This window comes from Micropterus dolomieu, linkage group LG12 (assembly GCF_021292245.1).
Source record: "Micropterus dolomieu isolate WLL.071019.BEF.003 ecotype Adirondacks linkage group LG12, ASM2129224v1, whole genome shotgun sequence".
NCBI classification, from domain to species: Eukaryota; Metazoa; Chordata; class Actinopteri; order Centrarchiformes; family Centrarchidae; genus Micropterus; species Micropterus dolomieu.
Genome location: NC_060161.1, coordinates 20,493,208 through 20,501,676, shown reverse-complemented (window position 1 = coordinate 20,501,676; position 8,469 = coordinate 20,493,208). Strand labels below are relative to the sequence as shown.

The window sequence follows — 8,469 nt, the reverse complement described above, 5'->3', positions numbered from 1 at the left end:
ACCACGGTCCCTAACCCCCATCACATTACTGTAGTTCAGTGATCGGGGTGTGGAAAGCCATGTAGAGAAGGGTCTGCCCCATGATTACTCAGTTCATCATGTAAATCAGGAAAGAATGGCAGAGACCGGCGTGGAGGTGGCGTGTGGTGCTTAAGAAACCTTTCATCAAGCTACCACTAGCCTGTGGTGTCTGCTCCTCCTGTGGCCAGTTGATGTTGAGCTTAGCCACGGCTCTAGTCACCACCTCCAGCAGCACGTCATAGTCGGGCGCGGCCAGATGACGCCGCCCCGACACCCGGAAGTCATCGTCCACTACGCTGAGCACGTCCGCCTCCTCGGAGTCGGATTGCTGCAGCGTCTCCGGATCCAAACCGCGAGCGGGAGAAGACGAGAACGGGCTCCCGAACGAGGAAAGGAAGCGTCGGAGCCAGCGGATGAAGGTCGGGAAAAAGCCTCAGCCGTCCCGAAATCCTCCGACAGATCACGCTGTGAACCCCATGAGTGAAGCCGCCGGGCCGCCTCAGCGGCCGCAGGGCCCGCACCACGGGGAAAACACATCCGGCCATCCTCGGAAAGAGAGCCATGCTGTACCTCAGTACCCGCACGGAAAGGGCTTCGCAACGGGCTCCCCCTCGAGAGCTGCCCGGGCGTGCTCCATCCCCAAACATGAGACACACATCTCATGAGAATCTCCATCCGTGATGTACCGAGGGCAAGAAAAAACACACCTTCTGTACATCTGGTTACCGGACATGCTGGTAGACTTCTTCTTCAGGTAAGACACACTGCTTGTAGGACTGGAGCTTTCTTCAAACAACATACAGAGCGCCTGCTGAATAAAAAAAAGCTAATGATGAGTGTGTACAGGTGTGCTTTATACTCCTCCGGTTATTCCGTCACACCGTACCGTTCTAGCAACAAGCCAATAGGATTGGAGTGATTTCATTCACGTTCAGACCTGCTTCGCCTAGAGGCGTTCCCATAGTGTCGTAACCGACGCAGTTCGAGTTCCCTCGAAGGGGAACGCTGATAGTGTTAATTAGTGTTTGCTGATTTTGCTGTGTACGTTATAGAGCCTCTTATCTCTACAATATCTAATGAAGCAAGAAAATTAAAGCAATTTACTGTGAATTTTGGAAGATTTTAGAAGTAAGGAGGGGTAAAGGTAGATATCCAGAGGGGATATTATTCTACTACCATGTTTTTATTCAATTTCTCTACATCTTAGCAGCAATTTACCCACCTACGTGTACAGAACCACAGCACTGACAAATAGGCAGGACAGAGAATGAAAAATCAGTTTGAATAATTCTGAGTGGGCGTCCTTTTGGAATTTCTGGGCCCAAAGCTGTTCATTCCAGTTCTGATTGATTACCTTAAGAAAAAGTAAATCCCATTTCAATTACTAATTTGACCCACAGCAGCTTCCAGCACACTTAAGTATGTATGAATGCCACACACACAGTCGCTAATCACAGTGAGCCTGCAAGTGAAACTGTGGATTAAGGAAGAATGTATACATTGTATAACTCCCACACTGTCCTCTTAATCCCTATATATCCAATTTTTGCACAATCGAAAGGATTTGTGGAAGTTATACATGACAGATGAGATGAAATCAACTTTCTTTTTTCTTAGTTTCTTGCTTTCTTTCTTTCATCTTGTGTTTTATTCATCAAGAACTGATCAAAAGTCAATCTCCGTCATGTCCGTGTAGTGTTGCACATACCTGTATATCTTCGCCTTTGTGCAGTTATCTTTCCCTCGCAGCCAAAGCTGAAGATATACAGTAGAGGCTTCATCTTTTCTGTCTCATCCTGCGCAGGGGTTCCTGCACTGTGTCACCACCGAGCTCAAAGGGGGAATCTGTGACTTGATAAGTCCGGGTAACATCAAGGAGAAGCAATGTTTTATTCATCGGCACAAAGCTCCTGAATTCACTCAAATCAAATTCACCCGCCTTTGTTTGAGAGATCAAGCTTGAGGTTTGACACATATAGAAATGATTGGTTTCTTAGACTTATAAAAAAAAGGGAGGGAGAAAGTTATGAGTTCAGGAGAGGACAGAGTGATTTTTTGGGGGGGAGTTAAATGAGAATATATTTAAAAGATAATGTTAGAATTAGCGTCAGAGTTGAACATGCTAATTTTGTGTTACACAAACTCTCCATCAAAAATGTCTATGTCGCAAAATCTTGCATGGAACCTTTTATTCATCTCTGTTCCACTTTGAGTTTTTCACTCTATCACACAATCTGTTCCAGCGTTGTCTCTCGACAAGTCAGCCGCTCTCACATTCGGGTGACCTTGGCACCCTGCTGATTCACTTGTTTTGTTTGCAATTCTTTCATCCTGCATGCTTCTCTCTCATGCCTCTTCTACTTTTTAGACTGTTATATCCCTCATCTCTCCCACTCTGATCTCCTACTGTGTCAAAGAAATTCAAATACTTTTTGAGAAGCACATGCCGAGGTCAGATGTGGCTCACAAAAATTCAGGATTTGTTTTACTTTAAGATTGGACAATGCAGTAATTGCCAGAAAGGTCTCATCACTCGATAGGTGTTCAATAAAGCCGAGCCCTGCAGGAATATAAAATGATTAGGCGTGAATTTCTATGACGCACGTTGGGGTTTTTATCTTCTCAAATGTTCATATTTTTGTACTTTCTTTTCTTCTTGTTTTATCTTCTGTCTTGTTTCACTGTGTTTCATCAACTAAAGTAAATTAAACTAAACCCCAAGACGCACTTCACGATCACAGCAGTGACTTTGAGTGTCAGGCGGGCTCATAATGTGATCCAGGTCACTGCAGCAATGTCACAGAGTTACAGTACTGTCGAGTTCTGAACTCCACTTAAGGTTTGAGCCATTCAACTCCTGTGCCAATGTCTGGATGTGGAAAGTAATACAGAATCCTTTTATTTTTCAATGAGAGCTGGTAAAAAAAAAACAAATTGCAGGCAAAACTTCCAAACATTTTGTTTAAAGTTCTGTCTATGGAGTTAGAAGATTCCTCTCCTGCTTAATACCAACTGCCTTGGTTTAGACATTTTCTAGAGATGACTGTCAGTATCTTGAAAGAAGATGAAAGATGAGGCACACTGCTGCAAGATAATGCTACTTGTTTCTCAAAAATAGATTTGCATTGGAAACAGGTTAAATATTCTCACCCACTACTAGATTTAAAAGATTGGGGGAATGTCTAGAGGTAATTTAAAATAGTTAAAATGTACATTTGTTGTTGTCTCTTTTGTGTCTACTCAGGGCTAAGGAGCGATAACATTTACACTTTGCTGGTATGTGCAGTAAAACAAATAGTAACAGGTCAACAGTCTTGCATCACTTTAATTTCCATAACCAGTACCTCACTTTATAATCATTTTTAACCCAAACATCCTGCACAACAGAAGGTGGACACTGTAGTTTATACACCCATACGTAAATATGCTGTAATATTAGACAGAGAAAGAAAGGATCATTCTTTAGTGTTTCTGTCTTCTGAGCAGTTCAAGATCACACATCATTATGTAAAATACATCTCCAGGCCCCTCATTAGCCTAACATTAAATTAAATTCAGCAACAAGGCACAGTGTACAGCCAATGTTGCTGCTAAGTTGCATGTAATGTAGGAGATTTACTTTTACCCTGCCATTACACTCACTGTGACCTGCTCTGTGGAATAAAGGCGTCAACTGAAAAATAACTTACCCACTAGTGGGACAGCCTCCGATGTTTGCTAGCTAGTTTTACAACACTGTTCAAAAGGGTCCAGCTGGAGCACCGCGGGCCCCTCACATCTCCCTCCTCTGGCCCCACCTATGCAGGTATTATCATAAATAATAATAAAATATATCATTAATTCATTAATATCTGAATATGATACAGCAATACATGGACAATCAGTGACCAGCGATAGCATAACTAATGTCGAAACAAACTTTTAAATTAGGCCTTGTAGCTCTAATATGAGTGAAGTTTCAGCAACGGATTTTGGTGGACTGCTAATGGGTAATAAGTGAATGTTTACGTAGCCTACTACCCATTCAAAGGAAGCCGTTACTCATGCTCAAACCCCACTGGCTCACAGAACAAGGGCCCCTTAGAATGGAGGGGTGCAGTTGGACCCTTCTCACATAGCTGCATGCGAAGTCAATCTTAGTTCATGGACCCGACCTGGAAATTTCATGTACCGGTACCATCTGAGGTGGCAACGGTTCAACGGTCCTATGTTGTTCTTCACATCTTCAATGAACACATTTATATATGACAGACCTGTCAAAAGAGTAGCTAAATACGAGCCGAAATAGATCGGTTCATTTATGGAGAACAATGGCAGTAACCTGGATGCAACGCAACGTTATCCCTCAACAGAATGTCTTTCTTCCCCCTTGCAGGTCTGTTTTTCTCTGCTCACGCATCCTTCACACCTTTTTCACCCCTAACCGGTTTACATGCCTGCTTGTTAATCAAATATGTGCTGTAGTCAGTTAGTTAGTAGCTTTTCACATCTGTAAGACCTCAACCTGGCTCAGCAGCACTAAGTAACTGTTTGGGCTTCATCACGTCTTCTGACGAAGAAGCTGACACCTATTAGAATAGGTTTTTGATATTTGGTTGAGGTTAGCTTTGTAACCGTGCAGTCACTCAAAGAGCTTGACTGTAACAAAACATAATTTTAGGTGACAGGCAAAAACACTACAATTTGGACTCAGCTTATTGTGAATCATCAGAAAAAACATTGCAGCTGGGCTGGCTGGATGTACACAGGAGCAGAGCAGAGAAAATGTGGTCAGAGTAAATCTAAAAACCTGAGGAGTGTACCCATATAGTGTGAACGGTTTTAGGGGAAGGTTTTTAAGTGTGTTACATTTTCAAGACTGTAGAAATGTAAAGGTACAAAAGATTATATTAAAAGCTCCTTCTTCTGTATACAGGATATAGCAATGCTGCTAGCCACAAGGCTGCACTCAGAGAAATGTCATTATAAAATTTAAATAAAAAAAATAAATAAAAACATACAAAAAATGTAATTGTGAAAAACAATTTAAGTATACACAAAATGCACACCAGGCCCCAAAATAAATATTTGACACGTGAAAGCTTGTGTATTTTTCAATTTAAAGGCCCTTCACACCTATGCCCACACAGGTGATTTCCCTTAGGCTGATTAGACCTCTACTTGGGTATGGCTGCATAAATATCTCATCTCTGAAATTCACACTGGGACTGTTTATTCTCTGTCTTTCACCGCACCTGCTCTGTAACTTGTATTCTCCTTATCTTATTTCCATCTTCTATTTTATTTCACTCTTATTTATATGTGTCTTTTCATAATGCCATGCATTTCTTTTATACCTTTTTATAAATGCCTTTTATATCTTATGTGAAGCACTTCACATTGCCTATTTGAAAGGTGCTACATGTTTACAAAAACTTAGCCTTGTAAAGGTCACCAGCCTTACAACTAGTACAGCATTAGAACTCACATTCACACAAGGAATGAGACCATATGTCATTGTAACGTGGTAAATATCTTGTAAAATCAAGGAAAAAAAGTTTTTTATATTAAGAAACTAAGCAACGTGTAGGAAAACTAAAAAGCTAAACACCTTTTATAAGGCATAGCTTCATGCGTCACAGTAGGAAAAACTCAGGAGAAAATAATACAGGTAATGATGGATGAATTCCATTTAGCTGCTTCAGTTTCAGGGTCCTGCATGCCGGCTTACTGTCACACTGTCATAGCTTACTGGGACACTAACACAATGGACTGTTAATGTTTTCAGACAGGTGTGTCTGGCCTTTTAAATAAGTACTTCTAAAAAGGCGTTCCGAGACGCAAGTTGGGTTTTATCTTTTGCCTTAATCTTAAAATATTTAATGTTACTGCAGGCACACTTGAGGATTCAGCGCACTTAATTAATTAAACATGGAATTCCCCATTGGCTAACGTGTGGATGCTTGGTTAAATTTTGCAGTCATGTGCGGCAGGCAGAGTATGGGGCCAGGAATTTAAGTCATATAAAATATTAACACACCTTAACAGTCCCAGCTTTGTCCTTAGAAGTGCTTCAGGAACTTGACCATTGGCATATATCTGGCTACTTTAGAGTTGAAAGTCACGTGCATTTGGTAAATCAGAAATAACAGGGGAAGAAAGCATCAGGTCTTGCAGGGTTAAGCTGCGTAATGAAGTCGCGCTGCTTATTTGTGTCAGCTGAAAGGTGTGGATGACTAATGTTCTGCTGATGTGATTGTTACGATCACCTATGCAAATCTGATTAAGCCCTGCTTGATCACACCAAATCAATCAGGGCGGTATTCAAGTCAAAAGACATTTAGACGACTCCCATCCTGACAAACATTTTTATGATTTGTTCAATTATATTAATGAGGCCTTTGATCTATTTCAGCTGCTTTAGGGCAGACAAATTAAACTCATAATTGCTTAATAAAGAGATGTGTGCGGCGCTTAAGTGTAGTGATATTATTTTTAGAAGCAGTTTTAATCAAGTCTACCTCTGACAAAAATCGAGGATGAAATTCAAGCAGAATATTTTTTCAGTCAAATTCATCATCATATTTTTCTAGGTGCCACACACTGAATGGTGTGTTTGCTGCCCTGATAAAATATCTCATCTCGAGACGTTTGTAGCATCTTGAAGCATCTTATAAACCCATGAGTTTATTTGTGGTACTTTTGTGGAAACCAGCACTGGATTTGTCTTGTTTTTTTTTTTTCCTGATGACCTTTTCAAAGATACATTTCTCTCAGCTTTACACAAGTGTTTGGGAGATTTGTGTGTACTGTGGTGCTTTGCATCGTTTAGTCACAATCCTACACCAGTTAGCATGATTGTGGTGATTTGTAGGTCAATAGAGGTCATGAAAGTTAAAACCGGGTGGAACTTGGAAATTCAACCAATGGTGGAAAGTAACTTAAATAAATGTTATTAAATAAATGTAATTAACTAAAATAGATTGCATTAACTTTACTTACTTTGGTAAAATCAACTTAACTTGAATAAATTAAATGAAATTGATTAAATAAAATTACCTCAAATAAATAAAATAAAATACATTTAAATTCATGTAACTAAATTACATCAAATTAATTACACGACATCACTTCAATTAAATTGCATCCCAAACACTTGCAGACGGGTTCAAAGTAAGTAAGTACATTTACTCAAGTTCTGTACTACAATTGTGAGGTACTTTCCACTTTTATTTTCATTTTATGATACTTTATACTTGTACTCCACTAAAAATTCAGAGGCAAATACTGAACTTTTTACTCGACTACGTTTATTATATTAGACTATTAGAATGATTTTACAAAATTGATCTGTGGTGGGAACAGCTACAAATTGAAATACACTCATCTATTAACCTTGGTGTGCAATGGCATGTGACTCATGTGACACTTTTAATGTAGCCCATGTTAACATTAATTTAAAATAGAATGTATCATTTCGTACTTGACACACAGTATAATCACCTTAAAAAGTTGATATGGCTAACATGTTAGCATACAACAAATTAAAACCTTTGTATGCTTCCAGCAGATATGGAGAAACATTAATGTGGAGTTGAGTTATTGGTCACCTGATGAGTCTAAGTCCAGTATTCACTATTCTTTTAGCTCCGTTTTTGTATCCAACAAAGATTGGGCTCTTTAGCTGCTGAATAAAACAAAAACAGCCATAGTCACTAATTTTATCTATCAGTAGTTGCTGGACAGGTAGTGTGGGGTGGGAACCTTTTGACTTAACCTCATTAGTGTTACAGCTGCCTGCTGTAACACTAATGAGGGAAAATTCTGTGTGGATTCATCATTACAAACACCTTTCATATTAGTCATGTTTTATATTGTTGATATACTGGTGCAGCTTTAAGCTGGTCTTTAATCCTGGTTTGTGCTGCACAGAATACAACCCATGAAACGGTATGTTGCCCTGTTTAAACCTCTTCAATCTAGCCTTAAAGATGTGCTCTGATGGCTCTCATTGTTCAAACCAAAAGTCCCTCTTGGGTAAATCCTCCACTCTGTAAACCTCTATTTTGGCCCAGCTCTTGCAGACGCAGGAACATCACGGTCCCGACTGAAATGGCTCCATTATACTGTACGACAAACTGGCTGCAAGTTTCCCTGGCGGAGTTTTGGAGCAGAAACATTCATTTGCGCCGAGCACGTTTGGTGCCAAGGCTGACTTTGTCTTACCCCGTCTGGCTACGCATGGCGGCTATCAACATAGACTAGCTCAGGCTGTTCAGGAACCAAGCTCTCTGCTGCAGTGTGCTGTAATGGTTGTGAATGTGCACATCATTGGTGTCCCAGCACTCACATCTCCTGCTTTTCTCTTTCTTAATTCAGGTGAGCGTTATTATTTCTTATTTTTCTTCATTCCTTAGTTATGATTTTGTTTCTCAAATGGTGCTTTCAATCTTTCTTTAGTGCTGCCCT

The 8,469-nt window shown here is 40.2% G+C and overlaps 1 long non-coding RNA gene across 1 annotated transcript in view; it reads right to left on the bottom strand.

The window, feature by feature from the left end:
* Nucleotides 1-6,196, bottom strand: part of LOC123980444 — a 16,031-nt gene extending 9,835 nt beyond the window's left edge. Inside the window, exons 1-3 of the long non-coding RNA XR_006827502.1 lie at nucleotides 6,041-6,196; nucleotides 3,711-3,818; nucleotides 1,730-1,872 (exon numbers count right to left, since the gene is read on the bottom strand). This is a non-coding gene — a long non-coding RNA (uncharacterized LOC123980444). The remainder of the gene's footprint in view (nucleotides 1-1,729; nucleotides 1,873-3,710; nucleotides 3,819-6,040) is intronic.
* Between the last annotated feature and the right edge of the window lie 2,273 nt (nucleotides 6,197-8,469).